This window comes from Myodes glareolus, chromosome 8 (genome assembly GCF_982192425.1).
Source record: "Myodes glareolus chromosome 8, mMyoGla1.1, whole genome shotgun sequence".
NCBI lineage: Eukaryota > Metazoa > Chordata > Mammalia > Rodentia > Cricetidae > Myodes > Myodes glareolus.
Window position 1 is genome coordinate 24,789,684 of NC_142033.1, and position 22,170 is coordinate 24,811,853.

The window sequence follows — 22,170 nt, forward strand, 5'->3', positions numbered from 1 at the left end:
AGTGGTATTACATTTTGTTTACAAGGGCTGAAAATAGGTATAGCCTAAAAGCCTTGTCTGAATTTCAGGATTTGCTCTGCATGTTAGCACTGCTCTTTGCATTCAACATAGCTTGCCTCTGGTTTTAATTACTGACAGCCACTTGATGTAGAACAAATAGCCTCAATTTTAGCTCTTAGAAATGCATTATATGAAAAGGTGTCACAAGAAATGACTTTTAAGTGGCTTTGAATGCTTTAGTTTGGTTCTTTTCATTGAGTTCCCTTAAAAGATTTTTTTTTTCTAAGCAGAAAGAAAGGTTACCAGTGTGATTTTTGACAGCGTTAATTGATATTTGTGCATCTCTAAGAATAAAGAAAGACAAAGGGGGACAAAAAGCTATATTTATCCCCAGTCAGCTTGAAATCCTTATTTATTTTACCTCTCCATATTCTTACCAAACATAAACTCACTACTGCAAGCAGAGTCCTTGTTCAGAATACATCCCCTGTTAGAATGACTCCAGTAGAAACTTAATTACACACCGAGTAATTACCATTGAAAGTGGGGCTTTTCTACACTATGGACACATTTGTTTTGTCTTGCTGGGCTCAATCAATATGAATAAAATGTTCCATAACTTTCTAGAGCACGTTTCTAATTTCCTACTGTTTGGTTTGGGCTTAAAAGGTTTGATTTAACATTACTCATAAGTATTATGGTTACAGCATGATCCTTAAAAGTTGAGTTTAATTATAGTTCACCAAACCACATTAGAGATGATGTCAAAATACTAAGTTACTCATCATTAGGAAGGAAAGCCAATTTTAAAAGTAATTATTTTTAAATTTTATATTTTCTAAATATCAAAAGTAAATTCAGTTTACTAATTTCTTTCATCCCTGTCACTGGTGTATTAATCAGTCTTGACACTCGCCAGGTACAAACAGAAAAATGTAGAAAAATTTTTTATTATGGTTTTGTATATACTTACTTAAAGCATAAAGAAAAATATTTTACTTACATTAAAGTTGCAGAATTAAAAAATTAATATAATCAATAGCTTTCAAGTATACCAATAGTCAGTTTAAATACAGATGAGGAAAACTCTACCTTTCAAAAGAAGATCTTACCAAATTAAAAGCCTAGGAATAAAACTACCCAATGAGAAATTCCTTCATAGTAAGAACTTTCAGACACTGATAAAATGAATGAAGAAGATAAGAGGCAGCAGAAAGACTTCTGCGTGTTTAACTTCACAGACTTAATATTGTGGAAAGGCTATATTACTAAATGTGACCTAAAATTCAACGCAATCCCCATAAAAGTTCCAGTTAAATTCTTCACAGAACTAAAGAAAAATACTGAAATTCATTTAGAACCACATTTGATCAAGCTGGAGAGTTGATTTAGGGGTTCGGAGCACTTACTGTTCTTCTAGATGACCTCAGTTGGTTTCCAGCACACACAAACCTTGGCTGGATCCCAATAACCTCTGACAATATGATACATTTTGTGGTCTCTGTGGACACATACACATGGATGATACTATATACCGCAAGCATACTCATTTATAGGCATAATACAATTATATTCAACTAAATACAACAGTAAAGATTGTATTCAAAGTGGTACTAAGGAGAATAACTGCTGTTGGAAGTGCCGCAGCCTCTGAACTCAAATTATAATCTGGAACTACATTGACAACGCCTCCGTGGGACTGACACAAAGCCAGACACGGAGACAAATGGGTCAAAAGAGAAAACCAAGAAATAACCTACATGGCTCTGATACTTTAATGTGTTAGGTAAACCAAAAAAAATTTACAATGGTTAAAAACAAATAAGCAACAACAGCAACATAAAAGTAACAACAGCTTGTCCATCAACTAGTTGATTTGGCTGAATAGCCACCTGAAGGAAATTAATGCAATTAGATCTGCATAATTTAACCTGCACAAAAATTAAGTGGGCAATGAAATGAATAAAACGATAGCCTCCTAATCCATAAATTAACAGTTCTTAAAATAAGAAACACCGAGGGCCAGTATTTACTTCAAAATCTGCAAGTACTATATCTAGTAAGAGATAATTTGGCACTGAGTGTATACTGCTACTCCAGAGGAATCAAGTTTTATTCCTAGAAATCTCACTGGATGATGATCAACTGCCTGAAACTTCAGCTTTGGGTAACCTATGATGTCATCTGGCCTCCTTGGGAACTGAACTCAAGCACATACACACCTGCACGTGTGCACTGGCGTGCGCACACACAAACACACACACACCTAACCACGTAATCTTTTAAAATTCACGTAAACTGAAAAGCATACCTATTTAATAGCCTTAACCATTAGAAAAATACAAACAAAATTTTCATTAGCATTTTACATTCATTTAGCAATTTACATTCATTCCAGCCCTGTCATAAAGGCTAACACCAAGATAACAAATAGTAAGAAAAAAAAACGTTGTTAAAAAGAACTTAATATGAAGAACAAATCTTTTTAGTAAACTTACCCATCAAAAATACAAGCAAAAGCTTTTTCAATATTACATTTATTCTAGTCCTGTCATAATGACTGACAGTACAACGTAATGGCTAACAAGATAACAAATAGCAACACATGCTGGTCAGGATGTAGAAAAACAGGAATCCTTCCCACTGCTGGCATGAATCTAAACTAGTTCAGATGCTCTGAAAGTCACAAGAGGAATTACAAATAAGATAGAAAAACTAGTGTTCACTCGTATATTTGTCAGCAATTTACTGACTACTGTCTGTGCTGGTGGTGCACAATAAAATATGCATTTTATGATGCACATATAAAAATACTACATAGAAAAAAATGGATAGCAATGATCAGGCAAATGATAGAAACAGGTTTAGTTTGAATAGTGGTTCTTTTAAGTTTTGTTTTTAACTTTGTTATCAAGTGCAAGGAGACATAAATATAATAGTAATTTTCCTATCCAATTTTCTTTTAGGAGGATATGTGGAGTGACTTCATTCAATAGTTAATTACTAATATAATAGCTGCAATGCTTCAGAAGATACTTGATAGCATTTCAACAGAAGTACATGCAATTTCCCTGTTGTTAGACACACCTTAGACATATGTGCTAGTTGCTAAGAGACCAAGTCGTTTGCTGAGACTGACAAATTTGTCTTTCATGTAAAATATTCTGTCACAAAATTCCTTACGTGTACAAATCAAATAATGGCTATTTTATAACTGTTTCTTTTTCTTTTTGTATATTTAAGTTTGAAGTTTAATCTATCTCTCAAAGGATATCAATGAAGCCATTGTTAGCAGTAAATTAAGCAAAACTTCTCAAAGCCATTTTGATCAGGAAGCATTCTAGTCTTGTTTCCAAGCAACAGGACCTTATGGGTTGTACTTAAACTGTAAAGAGGTATTAAAAGAGATTGAGTTAACATTGACGTAAGGTTTAGAAATTTACCAGACTAACAGTAAGGTCTATATAATTAATTCAATGTTATATTATCAGGCACAGGCAGAAACCAGTCCAGTTTTGTCAGAGTCAACACAGTCAGCCAAACCAGAAGTACATTCTCTACAAACATGAAAAGAAACAAACATTGAAACAAGCTAAAGCACAAACTTGTTCAATAACCAAATCCTAATTGAGGACTTTACAAATATTGTAAAACAGCCTGAGAGAGACATTGGCAGGTGAGAGCCAGAGGCCTCACAGCAGGAGGGAGACAAATATGCCATTCAGACAGAGATAGAGTGCAGAATTTACTGAGAGAAAAGTACATGGGAGGAAAAGGAGAGACAGAGAGAAACGACACACAATACACACACACACACACACACACAGAGAGAGAGAGAGAGAGAGAGAGAGAGAGAGAGAGAGAGAGAGAGGGGAAGATAGTGGAAGCAGACAACACACAACACATTTGCAGCACCACATCACATTGCAGGTAAAAAGTGTTAGTAAATCTCTGGCAGTGATTGACATACAAGCCCTTTTGTGTGCTATCACTTGGTATGATGATTGCTCAGTCAAAATATGTAAAGTGTAGAAAAATATCATGCAAGGTGAATTGAAGATTAATCAGTGGCTGGGACTGTGAAACAAGAAAGTCTATATTTTATCTGTTTATAGATATTATTCATAGAAGAATATGTAGTAAATGAAGACCTCTGATAAATAATAGGAATTTGTAAATCAGTCTTCTAGTGTCAACACCATATTATATGTGAATATTTGAATTCTCAGTTTCATAACAAAAACAATCTTATTTTTGTCTGAATTACAATTTTGCTAAGACTTTTAAATGCTTTGATGACTCGGCTGATTCTAATAACACATTTTTATTTATAAATATAATATTAAATAATATTTTCCCAAGACTAAACATTTTATGTGTACTACTCATAAATTTTAAATCAACACTAACAAATATCTCTTCAATAATCTGAATCAATTAAAAGTATCTATTTTAGCCCATTCATAACTAATAAATGTAAATATAAGTATATTTTGAAATATTATAGGATTAAAATCTTTTTTAATAATGTTATATTTTCAATCTCAATATTTTTTCTCATATTAATGAATATATATATATATAGTCTGATATTTTGTGGGTTTTGTTAACTAAAATATTTTAAAGTTTGCTGTTTTATATTTGTAAAACAGAATTTTCTTAGAAATAACAATCAAAAAAGCAAGGTCAACATGGCATTCAGAAAACTACTGTTTTTTTTAATCTCTTTTATTGAGCTCTACATTTTTCTCTGCTCTCCTCCCTTTCTTTCCCCTCCCCTTCAACCCTCTCCCATGGACCCCATGCTCCCAATTTACTCAGGAGATCTTGTCTTTTTCTACTTCCCTTCTACATTAGATCCATGTATGTCTCTCTTAGTGTCCTCATTGCTGTCTAGGTTCTCTGAGATTATGATTTCTGGGCTGTTTTTGTTTTTGTTTTTGTTTTTGCTTTATGTCTAAAAGCCACTTAGGAGTGAGTACATATGATATTTGACTTTCTGGGTCTGGGTTACTTACCTCACTCAAAATGATGTTTTCTAGATCCATCCATTTGTCTGCAAATTTCAAAATGCAATTAATTTTTTCTGCTGTGTAGTACTCTATTGTGTAAATGCTTCACATTTTCCTTATTTATTCTTCGGTTGAGGGACATTTAGGTTGTTCGGACTATGATGAATAATGCTGTTATGAACATAGTTGAGCACATGTCCTTATGGTATGATTGAGCATCTTTTGGTTATTTATCCAAAAGTGGTATTACTGGGTCTTGAGGAAGGTTGTTTCCTAATTTTTGTGAAATTACCATACTAATATTTAAAGGGGATATACCAATTTGTACCCCCACCAGCAATGCAGGAGTGTTCCCTTTACCTTTTATCTTCTCCAGCATAAGTTTCATCAGTGTTTTTGATCTTGGCTCTTCTTATAGGTGTAAGATGGAATCTCAGAGTTGTTTGGATTTGCATTTCACTGTTGACTAAGGATGTTGAGCATTTTCTTAAGTGTCTTTCAGTAATTTTAGAGTCTTCTGATGAGAGTTCCCTGTTTATGTCTGTACTCCATTTTTTATTGGTTATGTTTTCTTTTTTTAGATAAGCTTAAATATTTTTATTTTACAAACTCTAGACTAAGTGTTCTTTTTTTGAAATTTATTTATTTATTTGTTAAACGTTTCCACCTCTTCCCCGCCTCTGTTTTCCCTCCCCCTCCCCACCTCCCCTTCCCTCTCTAGTCTTAAGAGCAGTAGGGTTCCCTGCCCCCCGTGGGAAGTTCAAGGTCCTCCCCCCTCCATCCAGGTCTATAAAGGTGAGCATCCAAACAAACCAGGCTCCCACAAAGTCAGTTCATGCAGTAGAACAAAAACCCAGTACTATTGTCCTTGACTTCTCAGTCAGCCATCATTGCCAGCCATATTCGGAGACTCCGGTTTGATCACATGCTCCATGAGTCCCAGTCCAGCTGACCTTGGTGAGTTCCCATTAGATCAGTCCCACCGTCTCAGTGGGTGGACGCACCCCTCGTGATCCTGACTTCCTTGCTCACGTTCTCCCTCCTTCTGCTCCTCATTTGGACCTAGGGAGCTAAGTCCAGTGCTCCAGTGTGGGTCTCTGTCTCTATCTCCATCCATCGCCAGATGAAGGTTCTATGGTGATATGCAAAATATTCATCAGTATGGTTATGGGACAAGGCCAGTTCATGCACCCTCTCCTCTGCTGCCCAGGGAACAATCTGGATTCTCTCCTTGGACCTGGGACCCCCTCTAGAGCAAAGTCAGCGGTAAAAACAATGACATCTTGAATTTTGCATGCAAATGGATGGAAATAGAAAACGCTTTACTGAGTGAGATACACAGGTGAACAAAGTCTGACATGCTTATAGATGATAGCTAGCTAGCTAGAGATAGACAGATACTTAGATAGATAGATAGATAGATAGATAGATAGATAGATAGATAGATAGATAGATAGATGATTGATAGATAGATGATTGATAGATACTAGGTAGATAGCATATTAGTCCACTATAAGCGTGAAACCATGTCAGCTCTAGAAATATAAATAGTATCTTACATTTGGCCCATTAAAAGAAATAAACTAGATCAGAATGAATGGACTCAAGAAAAACCAAGAATGAAAACAGAATTAGAAAATTAGAAGAGGTACAGATATGGGGGTAGTGGAATGACTGAGAGTAATAGGACAATGAATATAAGAGGAAGGCATTTTATTCATTTGTGAAAATTTTAAAATTGAAACAAAAAATATCTTAGATGATTTCTGATTGTTTCTATTACTACATTTTTTAAAGTATTCATCAGGAAAATATTTGCATTAAATACGTATAGGTACATACTTTATAAAATAAATAAATGTTATAAGAAATAACTATTCTGACAGATATAGTCAGAATAGAGTGGAGTAGATATTCACAGTTACATACTTTTCTGAAATTATTAGACAAATCTCTTTTCTGTACTTGAAAAGAGATGGTTATAAATGTTACAATTTTACTCCAATATTTAAAATACAATAAATGGAAAAGCAGGAGACAAATTCATCATAATCTATTTCTGAATGATCAAGTCCATGCTAGGTGAGAATATTATCTGCGAACTACTTTTCTGTGAATAGAGTTTAAATATTGCACTATAGGGACATCACCTCAGAACATAATATGCCCTATTAAAATTAGCTTTAGCGTATTCTAATTCAAGAATAACCTTAACTGGTTTTCATATCCTTAGCTGACATCTTCTTTTCCTGTGCTGTCAATCCACCTGCTTCCTCATTGGCCAATGAGCAAGAACTCAGATGAAAGATGAGCTGGTCCTTTGCTATTTTATGTGCAGTTTAATGGTGACTGTCTCCTGTTTTCTTAGGACACAAGGAGGAGATACTTATCTAAAACAAAAATATCAGAAAGTCATTTCTTTGTAGTCTTTGATCAGATCTGATTAGTATGAAATTTTAGATATATATTAGTTTAAGTCACTAGAGACCTTGAATCTGTGAAGATATATATATATATATATATATATATATATATATATATATATCCTTCTCATTGTCTCTGTCCTTTTATAAGAAATTAACATGACTAGTGAGGTAAGATTGATATCTTCTTCTGAATTTAAAGTAATTACTGTAAAATTAAAAGGAGGTAAATACATTTCTGTTACCCATCCTATGCTTCCTTTACCGACAGAAATCACTTCAACAGGTCTTCATTCTTTAATATAAGAAATGACTCTTACTTTCATACCTGAACATCCAGATCATTTATCATCTTGTCTAAATTGGTTCTTTGCAGTTTCCAACTGACATTTATCACAGAACTTGGTAATAACATCTTAGCATGTTGTCTTCAGGACATTAGAAACCCAAAGTGACCTGTGAAGTTTTTAATGAAACATTAAAAACATAAAATAATGGAGTTCTTTTTGTGAAACCAGGATAATTCTCAATAATAAGTATATAGTTGAAAATAAGCTTCTGCAGCATAACTGAAAGTCACAAACTAGACTTGTACTAATATTTCAAAAAATAGCATTTATCTGTGAAATTCAAACAATAAAAAATGAAAAGCTTACATTGCTTAAAGTACAGATAATGACTGTGATGGCGCGTTTTCATTGTAATGTCCACATACCTGTTGTCTTAGTCAGTGTTACATTGTTGTGAGGAGACACTGTGACCGAGGAAATTAGGAGCTGCCTTACAGTTTTAGAGGTTTAGTCCATGAACATCATGGTAGAGAGCATTGCAATAGATAGGGAAAGTACTTGAGCAGCAGCCAAGACAGTATATCAAGTACAGAATCAGCCGAGACAAAGAAACACACACACACACACACACACACACACACACAGAGAGAGAGAGAGAGAGAGAGAGAGAGAGAGAGAGAGAGAGAGAGAGAGAAAGAGAGAGAGAGACAGAGACAGAGAGAGACAGAGAGAGAGAGGATACCTGAGACTTGGGGTGGGCTTTTTCTTTGATTTTTCTGAGAAGAATTTCTATGATTTTATTCTGGAATTTTTATCCATCTACTATGACAACAACTTGCATATTAGTCTTTTCATGGTGTTGCAAATATTCTGAATATTCTTTTCATATATATTATAAATTTATTATTTTATTTTATTGGATGACTAATAGTGTTTCTTTTTATTATTTTATTATTTATTTTAAATACTAACCACAGTTTTCCCTCCATCCTTTGGTCCATTCCTTCCCTGACCTTTTTTTCACTTCCTGTCATCCACTCCGCAGAAAGAGTAAGTCCTCCCTTGGGAGTCAACAAAGCATGGCACATCAAGTTGAATCAGAACCATGCTCCTCCACACTGGATCATGCTTGAAAAAGGCATCCCACCATAAGGAACAGGTTCCAAGAAGCCAGCTCATGTGCCAGGGATAGATCCCGGTCTCAGTGTTAGGGACCCCACAAACAAATCCTGATATTCTGTCTTCCTTGTGATCAATATGCTATTGACTCTTCCCATAGAGCATTACATTAGTCTTTTTAAAAATTTCATTGATAGAATAATTTTAATTTGGATCTTCAGGAGTTCTATGTCTTTATTGAAATCAGTTTTCATTGAAACAATACTCTATATTAACCTTTTGCTTCATTTTACTGTTAGTGATTTCCTGGATTTCACTTTATTTCTGGTTTCTTTAAGTTCATTTATGCTCTTATTGAATTTTTTGAATATATATTTTCATATTTGTTATGACAATTATTCTTTTTAATTCTTTGTCTTGAATTTGAGTTAATGTGTTCTCTATTAAGATCATTAGTATCTGGCTGATATGTGAGAAAATATATTGTCTATTGATTAGGTAGCTAGATAGACTATAGATAGATAGAGAGATGAGAGAGAGAGAGAGAGAGAGAGAGAGAGAGAGAAAGAGAGAGAGAGAGAAATTGTTTTTGAATTTTGAGATATGGAGCTAGGTCATTGGGTCTTTTGACATGATATTTTGTAATACGAACTGGAACATTATTTGGGAAGACTCTAAGAGATGTATTTAAGGAAAGTGTGAGTTTAACTATTTTAGTAGAACAAATAGCTTGTGTAATAGGCTGGTCAAGCTTGTAAAAACATTTCGTGATGTTATGTTTGCAATACATTTTTGTATAAGAATATATTTTAAATTTTGTTACTAAGTGAACTATGAAATTTTCTGTAAGATACAACACAGATAATTTACTTTACTATGATGTGTCCTTTAAAGGTTCCTTTTTTGTAAAAAAATTGAATTCCATTTAGGAAATCCAATCACTTTTTAGCTAGTTAATTTATGAGAGCTGATATTATTAATAAGTCAACTTATTGATGAATTTATAATGTAATAGAAATCTTGAGATATCGTGAAACGTAAGAGAGCAAACCTCCTTAACATAAATAGAAACATTGTTGAATACGTCTCTTTCTTGGTCTAACCTTCTCTCCTGTCTGTAGTCTGCTATAAATTAGCTGTCTCTGATGCACCACATGATATTCATCTCACCTTATAAAAACAAAGAAAATAGCCCCTCTTGCATAATAGTTTCTGAAACCATGAGGCAAAAAGAAGCTCCTATTAAATTGCTCATGTGGATAATTTTGCCACAAAATGGAGAAATTGAAATAAAAATGATAACTGTAAAAAATATTTCTATATACCTTTCCAAAACATTGCCAAGAATAAGAAATGACATATAAATACTCCATTTGTAAACCAATCACATGACTTCGGTAAGGAAGATTGACACACTGTCTCCTGTTTATGACTTAAATCTTCATTGTCACTTTCTATCAAGCTCATACTCAATGATCACACATTGACTGCACTGATTATTTCTGTAAAAAGAAGCTCATATTTAATCACCAAATCTAAACGTATTATTTTTGCTCTATTGAGCTAAAACTGAAAAAATCTTGATATGCAAAGCACCCAATATTCGTTTAGCCAATGTTTCCAAATGATCTTGAGTTACAAAGAAATCATGTTGCAAACATAGATAATTTTAACCTTTCCAGAAAACTCTTTTTCTAAAAATGAAAATTATACCTAATATTTAAATTACAGATTTTTAACATTAATTAGTGCACATTAATAAAGATTCTATATGAAATTCTAAACTACTGAATCAAACTTTATTTACTGAAACATAAGTTCATATATTCTTAAGCTTTTATATTAACTCAGATAAAATGAAATAAAAATTTCCATACATTGTTACTATATTTTCACTTGGAAAATTATGATAAAATTGAAGACTATTTAGCAAATATTCTCAATTAAAATTTTTTTTTAAAAAAAATTTATTCATTTTACATACCAAGCCACAGTTGCCCCTTCCTCCCCTCCTCCTGTTCCTACTCCATCTTCCTCCCAACTCACTACCTTCATTTACTCCGCTCTGGAGTTATTCAGAATGGGTAATTCTTTCCATGGGAAGTCAGCAAAGTCTGGTACATTAAGTTGAACCAGGACTTCTTCCTTCTCCACGGCATCAGGCTGAACAAGGCATCCCATCATAGGTAATAGGCTCTAAAAAGCCAGCTCAACACAAGGGGTATATCCTGGTCCCACTACCAGGTCCCCCTCACAGACACCAACCTACACAACTGTCACCCACATACAGGAGGCCTAGTTCAGTGCCATGCAGCCTCTCCAGCTGTTGGTCTAGAGTCCTTGAATTTCTAAAATCTTGGGTCTGCTGTCTCTGCAGAATATTACAAAACTGGTCCATAAAGCATGTCTGCAGAATCAAATTGCTTTTCTCTGTTAATTTTGTAATGTTCTCTGTTATACTACATGCTTTGTAGATAGCTCCCATGCAATTTTTTTTCTTTAGTAGAAGCAGTATTTATGAAATGGTTTTTGTAAAGGTTGTCTGTTGCTACACTGGGAATAGTTAGCTACTAGCAATTGCAAATCTGAGCAATAATATCAATTCTGCACTAAAGGTTGAAACTATAAATTTGCTCAATACCCCTTACAGGAAGATGAATTACTCAATCAACAAAATAAAAATATTAATGTCATTTCATGACTTTTTATTATTGAAAGATGCTAAAGTTATATGTGTAATTTAAGAGAAAATCCTATGTTTACTAAAAAAATCCCTTTGCATTTTATAAATTAACAACACATAATTTTATGAAACATACTCTATAATTAATCTCATAATTCATGAAATTATTGTAGCATTTTTTATTTAATATAGTGAGAATACTCATTTACTCATGATTTAAAATTAAGTATATCATTTATGTAAACTGGGCTTGAAAAAAGTCTCCAAAGTGCATAAATACAAACCTCAGTGCTATGATCTGACCTACCGGAATTGTATTCATTTGATATAATTTGAGTTTTTTGAGACTGAGCAATATATCTATGAATCAGAGAAAATTTTATGTAAGCACTGTTGTTGCACTTTAGCTCTCAGTCTATTGCCCCCAAAAAATCAGTTGAGCACCTGCTCATGAGAAGATTATTTAAGCAATCATATTAATAATCAAAAATATAAAGAGAATTTGTTCAACATGATCACAGAGAGACCACAAACCTCCTTCAAGTACATCATAGGAACACTGAGGTGATTTTTATATTTAAATGAAGGGTCAGGAATGTGCCTGTCTTAGAGGTCCAGCACAAGGTATGACAACAATCTGATCATTGGGAAATGCTAATACAGGCAACCTCACCACTATTGCTTGAAGTCTTATTTGGGTTCATTCTTGTGGATTCCTGGGAATTTTCCTAACACTAGGGTTCTCTCTAATCCCACATTAGCTTCCTCTCTCAAGATATCTTGATCCTTGCTCTTGTTCTTTGTCCCTTCTCCAACTCAACCATCCAGATTTCTCATGTTTTCTTTCCCATTATATTTATCCTCCTTCCCCTACTCCCCACATTCCCAATTTAGTCATGGGATCTATTTCCCCTTCCCAGGGACATCCATGTTTGCTGCTCTTAAGATCATCCTGGTTACCTAGTTTATCAAGGCTATAGCCAGGTTATTTTTTTCTTTATATCTTGTATCCGCATATGAGTGAGTACATATCATGTTTGACTTTCTGGTTCTGGGTTACCTCACTCAAGATTTGCTTTTCTAGTTTCAACAAGTTGCCTGCAAATTTCTAGATGTCAATGTTTTCTACTTTTCTACTGCTGAGTAATACTCTGTTTTGTAAATGTACAGCATTTTCTTTATCTATTTTTCAGTTGAGGGTCATCTAGGTTGTTTCCAGGTTCTGGCTATTAGAAATAATGTTGCCAAGGCCATAGTGGAGAAAGTATTTCTATGGTATTGTGTAGACAGAGGCTTCTCATTCATTTCTTGCCCAAACAAGAAATACTCAAGGAGACATTGTATTAATTGCAACACTGCTTCACTAACAGCTTAGGTATATTCCTGGCTAACTCTTATATCTTAAATTAGTCCATTTCTATTAATCTGTATATTGCCATGTGGCTATGGCCTAAAGGTGGGGTTCTGTCCAGCATCTGTCTCCTGTTGCAGCTACATTGAATCTCCCTGACTCTGTCTTCTTTCCTCCTCCATCTTGAAATTCCCACCTTAGTCTATTCTGTCCTGTCATAGGACAGAGCAGCTTTATTCATTAACCAATAAAGGCAAGATATGCATGGAAGAAATTCCTACACATTTCCTCTTTTCTGTTCAAATAAAAAGGAAAGTTGTAACTTTAACATAGTAAATTACATATAACAACAGTTATCAAACATGAATTATAGTTACAATATTTAGTCCATTTACATTTTGCAAATTAAGAAAACTACTCTATCATTTATCCTTTGTTTGTGAATCTAAAGTTTTATATCTAATCTATTTCTTATCATAAGTAAGGAAAAGTAGAACTCTAACTATATGTACTTCAACTCCATCAAATATCCCAGAAGAATATAATATTACCTAAGTAAACAGGAAGGGATTTGTAAGCAATTTCTAAAACCCTAGAAATTACAGACGTAGTTCACTGGTTGAACAGTCACCCAAAGTTCTTCTGTAACATTGGGACACCCATCTTCAGCCTACATGCCCATAGATTCTGTCAGTTTTTAATGAAGCAGGAAATTTGACAGAGTATCCCACCTATACTGGTAGTTTGTCATTTTCCTCTGTGTCCTTCAGAATGTCTGTCTATTGCCTTGCACAAAACTCAAGTCCTAATGGATTAAAGACCTCAATATAAACCCAACCACACTGAAGCTGATAGAAGAGAAAGTGGGAAGTAGTCTTCAATGCACGGGGCAGAGATAGATCAAGGAAAGAGATATCTTGATTGAGGGAACCATTATAGGGTCAGTAAAAACTTGGCTCTAGAGAAATTCCTAGGAATCCACAAGGATGGCCCTGCCTAAGACCCTAAGCAATAGAGGAGAAGGGATCTGATTTTGACTTGCCCTGTAGTCAGATTAATGATTATCTTAAATATCACCATAGAACCTTCATCCAACAATGGATGGAAACAGAGGTAAAGACCCACAAAGGAGCACTGGACTGAGCTCCCAAAGTCCAGTTGAAGAGTGGAAGGAATGAGAAAATGAGCAAAGAGGTCAAGACCATGATTGGTTCATCTACTAAAACAGTTCACCTGAGCTAGGGGAGTCAACCTTACCTACACTTTTTTAAGCAAAAATAATTCATGGAGTTCATACTAAATGTTTTTTCTTATATCCACAGATAAGTATAAATCTTAACTGTCATCAAAAAATGTTGTTGTTGTTTTTTGGAAAAGACAGAGAACATTACAGAAAACCACAACTAATCAAGTTGCAGACAAGTGACTTTAGAGTTCCCATCACCAACTGCTACACTTACAACACAGCTCTTGCACCCAAGGTTCTCAAAGAACTTCACTGACTGTGAGGGGTGAAGACAATAAGAGCCGGAGGAGACTAAGTTGGCTGCAAGATCGTGAATCCAGGAAATGTCAGAGAAGCTATACCAATGATGTTCTACCAATATGGCTGCTTACATATGACCTGGCCGAGGAGGATATCAATAAATTTGGCAACATAGGAGCAGGGACACTCAATGGATCCCCATCCCTAGATACAGAACAAAAGGACATTAAGGGATGCTGATGGCAGGAGATAGCCTTACCAGAGAAGATCACACCAATTTGTCTGCCAACAACCTGAAATCAGCCTATATTGCTTTGAGAGTCACTTGGTCTATTTTGACTAACAACATGAACTGAGGTTTCTAATGACAGTTTGTAAAAGGAACAGTGGGCTGCTTCCTGATCTGCTATAAGCCATTTCCCGCCACCCGGCTCCTGGCTAGCTTTACCCGAAATAATTACACAGAAACTGTATTTATTTAAACACTGCCTAGCCCATTAGTTCTAGCCTCTTGTTGGCTATTTCTCACATCTTGCTTTAACCCATATTTAGTAATCTGTGTAGCACTACGAGGTGGTGGCTTACCAGGAAAGATTCAGCGTGTCTGACCTGGCAGTTGGCTGCATGGCGTCGGCTCGCTGCCTCTGCCTGACTCTGCTTCTTTCTCCCTGCATTCTCTTCTGTCTACACCACCCATCTATGTTCTGACCTATCAGGCCAAGCAGTTTCTTTATTAATTAACCAATGAAAGCAGCAGATTGATAGAAGACCCACCTACATCAACAGTTGATGAGATTTTTTTTCTTTTAGTCTATGACTCTTGTGAGGGAGGCATTTTCATCCCAAGTGATATAACTTTGTTTAAGAAACCAAACACACACACACATTATGTGTAATTTTGAACATGTATAACAAATATACTTTCTTGTGTTTTTATCAAACATTGTTAGAAATTTTTGTCCCTTCTCCCGCCCTCTCCTATATTATTCTCCTTCAACCTTTCTCAGGTAAATACGTCTTTCCATTTTCATCATTTTCCCATTCATATAACCTTGCTATTGCCATCTTGAGGTCTCCCCTAACAATGGTCCTAATTTTATTTTGTTTGTTTCTGTGGTTATTCAATGTAATTAACTCAGAAGTGGTCATTATCACTCTTTTTATAATAATTAGGTAATATCCACTAGTCTAATGTACTTCAACAGAGGTCATTTTATTGAAGAAGGTAACTCAGACCCAGAAATACAAGTGTTGCATGTTCTCTCTCTCATTTGTGGCCCCTGTCTCCAAATTCCAAGGTGTGAGTAAGTAACCTTGGTATTTCACATTTTAAAAGCACCTGGTTAATTGTAATTAAAGACTGCAAATTGTTATAATGCTTCCTATAGTGCTATATACATTCTCTTCTATTTAATTGGGTTACTGGATTTTAGTGACTGAAATATAACTTATATTTGCAGTTTTTAGAAGGGACTTTTTATTGCTGTTCTACATATGTGGTTGCATCTGATTCACAAAAAGAAAGGACAACTTGCTTTAGGACACCTTCCATATTTTTCTGTTGTTCCCTGTAAATGGGATTTTTTTTCTTCTCCAAGTAAAATCTCTAATGTTATACACAGTTTAAGAAATGCACATTCTAAAATTCTGAGGCTTCCTATCATCACTTTTAGCAGTGAAAATGACAGAGAACATGTTTATTCCTCAAAATTTCAAAGATAAGAAGATGGGGTCAACTCTTTGTCTATTTTCTGTACAGATGTAACCTTGGAATTTGTAAAGTAAGGCAATCTATCTATGTTTTACCTTGAGAATGTAAAAGTCCCTTTGTTCAGACCTAATGTTTGGTGCCCCTACTATTAAAAGGTGGGTTCAGAAATTGGCCTTTGCCACAGTCTGACAAAATCCATCTCTGGCTGTGGTCTCAGGTAGTTGATAAGCTTTTTGTACCCATTGAGATTTAAAGCATTAGGTCTGAACAAAGGAATTTTTACAATCTCAAGGTAAAACTTAGATGCAGGTTGTTTTACCTTACAATTAGCAGAGTTTTGTTTTTTTTTTTTTTTTAGTTATACTACTGTTAGATAAATGCTTTGGCCTTGTAGAGCTATGGGCTGTTAAGCAGAGTAATCCACTGTTAATAGTTAATATTTAAGCTACTGAGAAAGCTGCTGACAGTCTGTTCTCATTCTCCTAGGCTTACAATTTTGTATTTCTTTATTTCTACATTCCTATTTCTGCAATCTACACATTTCATATTCTTATTTCTGAACCCTTCACCATAGAGACAATTTATATAATCCTTTAATTAATAATTAATGAGATGCTAGCTAAACAACATTAATAGAGGGACTATTGTTTTGGAAAGATAAAGATCCAGTTCCCAGAATAAAATGCATTCCAGGAATAAAATAATGTTTGCATTAATAAAGTTCTTGCTCAATTTATTTATGTCAGTATATTTAATTTTATGACAAACTTTTTAGAGTCACTAATCTGTGTAAAATACATTCTACTTAACTGATAGATGTTAAAAAGAGTGTGCCTTCTCCCTAACCAAAGCCTTTGGTGGTGAATTCAGTCCAATCATGATTACCAGCATTTCCCTAAAACACTTTGATATTGTGATTTTATTACTTATTTTTATTTTTTTACTTTATTTATTTATTTTATTACTTATTTTTATTTTTTCTGTGAGCATATATCTGTATGTGAAATATAAAACCTGTTCTTTTGAAAGGGTTAACGGCATCTTTCTCAACCTTTTATTCTTAAAAAGTTCATTGTCTTTGCGGATAGATGTTAAATACTATTTGGAGAAAACACAAAACCACAGAAAACAGAGCTAGAATAATTTTTAATCCCATGGTGGAATTTCTGTGATGTTGGAGGCCATGGAAATATACATCATACGAAACAGATAATTCAGATGTCAACCCCAAAGAGGAGTGACTCTGATACAGGTTAATCCTGTTCAGACAAGGCCTTCAGTACCATCAGCTCTTGAAACTGCTGCTCACTTTTTCTAAGGCATCTTGGTGTCTCCCTAATACCTCCATTGTATTGCATAATCTCAGGTGTGGTGTATATATTCTCATGATTGCCTTTCAATCTTATGGTCAAATATATGGGAGTAGTCAAGAAGATGACTTTTAATTTAGTTATATATTTTTGATATATAGAAAATGTACTCGAACATGCTTCATAACCAGATTTATTTGTTCCATGAGTACTACAGACAGTTTAAAAGCCTCTTTGTTCCTTTTTGCTCAGACTAACTGTACAGATTTAACTCACTTTCACCTCAGAGCATCTTCAAACTAAACTTAAGACTTTTTGTATATAGATCAAAAGTTTGGAACTTTGCAGCTATGCACCAATCAGAGTCACAGGTGTCTAACCAAGTTGCTACAAAGCGCCCTAGGAAAAAATTTTTTTGCTTGTCAGTCTGCTAACAAAAAACCTATATCTCAAAGTTATCTCACTGGGTACTGTAACTCCACCGTCTTGTCATGGTCTGGTCTTACTCTTGTAACCCTGGACCCTTGTGAAATGGCTCAACTCCTCATCACTGACTCCAGAAACGTGCTTTTGACCAATGAGAGGTAATCCTGTCATTTTTTTTTATCTCTTCATGACTCCTGTAGGAAGAAGAGTTTTTAGTAGACTGGAGAAGAAGCTAGGATAAGAAACTAGGAGGAATTAGGGCAGTATAATTAGAAAAAAAACAGAACAATAAAGAGATAGATACAGAAAAGCGTGTTTGAGAGAAAGATTTTGCCCTCAGGAAAAGTACTTTTTTGCTTTGTTTTGCTTTCGTTATGAACCCTGCGAGGGCCTTGGGGCTGGAAACCAAAGACTCTTGTTACTGTGACAAATAACTGCTACAGTTTAGAGATTCGCCATGACCTTCATATTTTTGCTTTAATTCTAATGTCATAGTCAGACTGACTACATGACAATATCTTTATATAATTAAAAGTAAAAATATTTTTTGCTACTCCAAGATTATCACCTTTGAATATGAGAGTTTGGATACAGGGTACATCTTGGATCACATATCACCTGTTACCAATTAAGTTTTATTTTTGTCTTCAAGCAGTACTTAAGAACTGATCTGAAATAAGCATAAATATTCAATGATTTATTATTCAGAGATGTACCATTTGTTTTCTGAATTTGTTTACTCAGAAATAATATTTGAAAAATATTGACAGAGTAGAAAATGTTTAACGACCAGCAAATAGCTGTGTTAAATGGATTTTATATACTGTAAAATTTAAAACTACATTTCTGAAACATGGGATTGCTTGTCAAAGAAATATAATACAGAAGTTGGGTTTTAGAAACCAAAAAGACAGTTCTTTTTATTTGTTTGTTTTTGGGATAGGGTTTCATTGTGTTGTGTAGCTCTGGCTGTCCTGGAATTCAGTTTGTAGATCAGGTTGGCCTGTAACTCAGAGCCGTACCTGCCTCTGCCTCATTACCTTGATTTTATAAACTTTTTTCCTTTTTTTAATTAATGTTTTGATAATTAATATAGTCTTTTGAATTCACACTTTCTAACCCATTCTTTTGAAATCCAAATACTCCATCTGAGATTCATGATTGCTTTTTCTTTAATTAGACACTCATACACACACACACACACACACACACACACACACAAACACAGGTAAAAGCTGCTGAGTCCATGTGGTGTTGCTGCTCATATGTAAATATATTTACATCTGATCCTTTGGGATGTTCCTTCTAGTAAAGCGCTATCTTATTTGTTAAGGAAGAAGATGAAATCATAAAATGTGTATGTAAATTAATGAAACTTTAAGATATTATACTGAGTGAGGTAGCTAGACCTTGATTTTTTTACTTAAAATTTTCAATAAGCTTAAGGCAACTTAGGCATTTTGGTTTGTGGTTCAAAGTAATGGATGTCTTTGTTACATAAGTATTTGGCCCATTTGTATGTAAAATATGTAAAAATAACTAACACGGTCTTAAAACTGAAAGTAAATTTGTTAGGTAAACACTGAAATTACTTTGCTTAAAGAATTATAGGTACCACTAGGTACTAACTCAAAGAAGGAAATGACACAGAAACAAGATTCAAATGTAAGCATAATAATATTCGTGCTGAAAAATATATATACCACAAGATGGAGCTGGAATTTCACTTTCTTTTAAAATTAAATGACAATTGACTCAAATATTTTTAAATGCACAAAAATTTCTTTAGGTTTATACAAAACCTGTGGTTTTTAAATCATCAACCAAGATTTTGATTCTTTCACTCGTACCCATAGTTTCAGTTAAAATGAAATCATTTTTAAAAAATTAACTCTAAAATATACACATAAAATTTATTATTAAAAGAAAGGTAGTGTAAATTTCTTCAGGGCTATATTCATGCTTATTTGTAGTTCGAGAATACAGTAACACCTGACTCTTACTTTCAGTTAATATTTGAATGAGCTGATAGAATTGTGAGAAATGCCTTAAGTGCAAGAAAGAAAATGGACCAGATTGGTCATCTAACAGTCACTCTAGGACTCGGAATCTTATTGCTAGACTGTCTCATGTTTTCTGGAATCTGGACTCTTTTTTTTTCTTAATTGTAGGTTTTTTTATTTTATTATTATTTTTTGTGTGTGCGTGTGTGAAATTGGCTCATTTGGCTGTCCAGATTGATATTTGGTCTTTACCACAGTCAACCCATTCTAACTTACCTGCTCTGAGATTCCAAAGCAAGAGCTTGCTGTGGTCTTCAATACTATCAAATTCCATTCATAAAAGTGAGGCAATGTTTTCAAAGAACTATATCTACCATATAATGAGTAGAGACAATATTTAAGCCAGGCTGAAGAGAAGTGTGGATGTGGTTGGTGAGTGGAACTTTTGTTAATAATTAGAAAAATGATAGTTGTGAAAGAAGACTTTAGTCATAGTACGTGAAAATGATTGTTTTTACAGCCATATGTGGGATGTACATGTAATTTAAACATGGTGGTGATATTTTCATAATTCCCATTCTTTTTTTTGAGACTCAAGGTCTGGTCATTTATTTGTTACCCTTATAGACTTTTTTTTAACTGGACTCAGACTTAGATATGGAAGCTCTCAGCGAGGACAGCCTTCGCCTCTTGGCAATCTGTTCCTGGCGCTTTTCTTTGGTTTCCTTCATTCTCTTCGCCAAAAGTTAAGCATATTCTGCAGCCTCCTCCTTGTTTTTCTTTGTTCGTTGCTTCTTCAGAGCAATATGCTGGCGTTTGTGTTGCAGGACATGTGGAGTCATAAGACACTGAATCTTGGGTGCCTTGGTCCTTGGTTTCTTACCTTCCTTGTTTAAAGACTTTCTGACAACGTACTGGCGGACATCATCTTCTTTAGAAAGATTAAAAAGTTTTCAGATTCTGCTAGCTCTTTTAGGTCCCAACCAACAAGGCACAGTAGTATCTGTCAGTTCAGGAATATCCTTCTCTCCTTTTTTTACAATAACCAAGTTGAGAACACTCAGATTGGCATCCACAATGCATCCTCGGACAGACTTGCGCTTCCTTTCCCCAGTTCTCCTTGGTCTATAACAAGAATGTCCCATACTCAACAGCAGGCACACTCTGCCATGGGTCAGGGCACCTTGTCATGAGAAAACCTTGTTTGTCAATGCTGCCACTGATTTGGACCACGTAACCCTTCCACTCTTCACCCAGGGCATCGGCAGCCACTTCCGTGGTCATGTGCTTCTCATAGAAGGTCTGAAGCTTGCGTTCATCATCTACTTTGATGAGTTTCTGGCAGCTGGTGGCAGGGAAGGAGATATTCAGCTTCATCTTCGCACTACTGATTGCCTAGGAGGCGCCATGAAAAAGAGCCATAATTCTCATTCTGTCATCTGTTTTCCTATCATTTTACTTGGTGCAATAAGTGAAAATTAATTTCATGGAAATTATGTGTAGAATATGTCTCCCTAAATTCTCTCTTGAGTTTCTATAGTTTGAAAAAGTAAGCATCTTCAAAATGGTAAACATAGAATTTTATAATAGCAAAAGCATTTCAAATAACAGTAGGATAGAAAGAGAAAAGAAAAGGTTATGAAATAATTCTTATCCTGAGGGACACAACTGCCTTCTGTATATTCAAAGAAAGGTTAACAAGGAAAACCATAAGAAATTAACCTTTCATTTTTGTTCATGGTTCAGGTACCTTAAGAATGAAGATGTGATCCCAATGCTAGGAATGCCATAAACAGATTAAGGTACACAATTTTCAGACACATGCCTGGGACTTAGGTCAGTCCCATGCAGACTCCCTAGTTGTTGGTCCAGAGTCAGTGATCTCTCACAAGAGCTCAGGTTACCTGTCTCTGTGGGTTTCCCTGTCATGACCTTTACTGCTTCTGGCTTCTGCAACCCTTCCTCTCTCTTCAGCAAGACTCCCAACTCAGCCCAGTGCTTGGTTGTGGATCTGTGCATCTGCTTCCATCACTTACTGGATGAATGCTCTCTGATGACAACTGGAATAGTCACCAGTCCGATTACAGGAGAAGGTCAGTTCAGACATTCTCACTGCTATTGCTAGGAATCTTAGCTGGGGTTATCCATATGGATTTCTGGGACTTCTCCTGGCATCAGATTTCTCCCTAATCCTAAATAACCCCTCTTGCCATCAAGATATCTTTCATTATTCTCCTAGTCCTTCCCACCTCTAATCCACCCTCATGTTCCTATACCTTCATCTCCCCTAAAACTCACCTCCAGTTTACTCAGGAGTGGAGTAGGTGGGCCTTCTGTCTATGTGTTACTTTCATTG

General features: G+C 34.9%; 1 pseudogene; it reads right to left on the minus strand.

Annotated features, from left to right (window-relative positions):
* Positions 1-20,434: 20,434 nt before the first annotated feature.
* On the minus strand, positions 20,435-21,192 carry LOC125408170 (small ribosomal subunit protein eS6 pseudogene; annotated as a pseudogene).
* Positions 21,193-22,170: the final 978 nt, after the last annotated feature.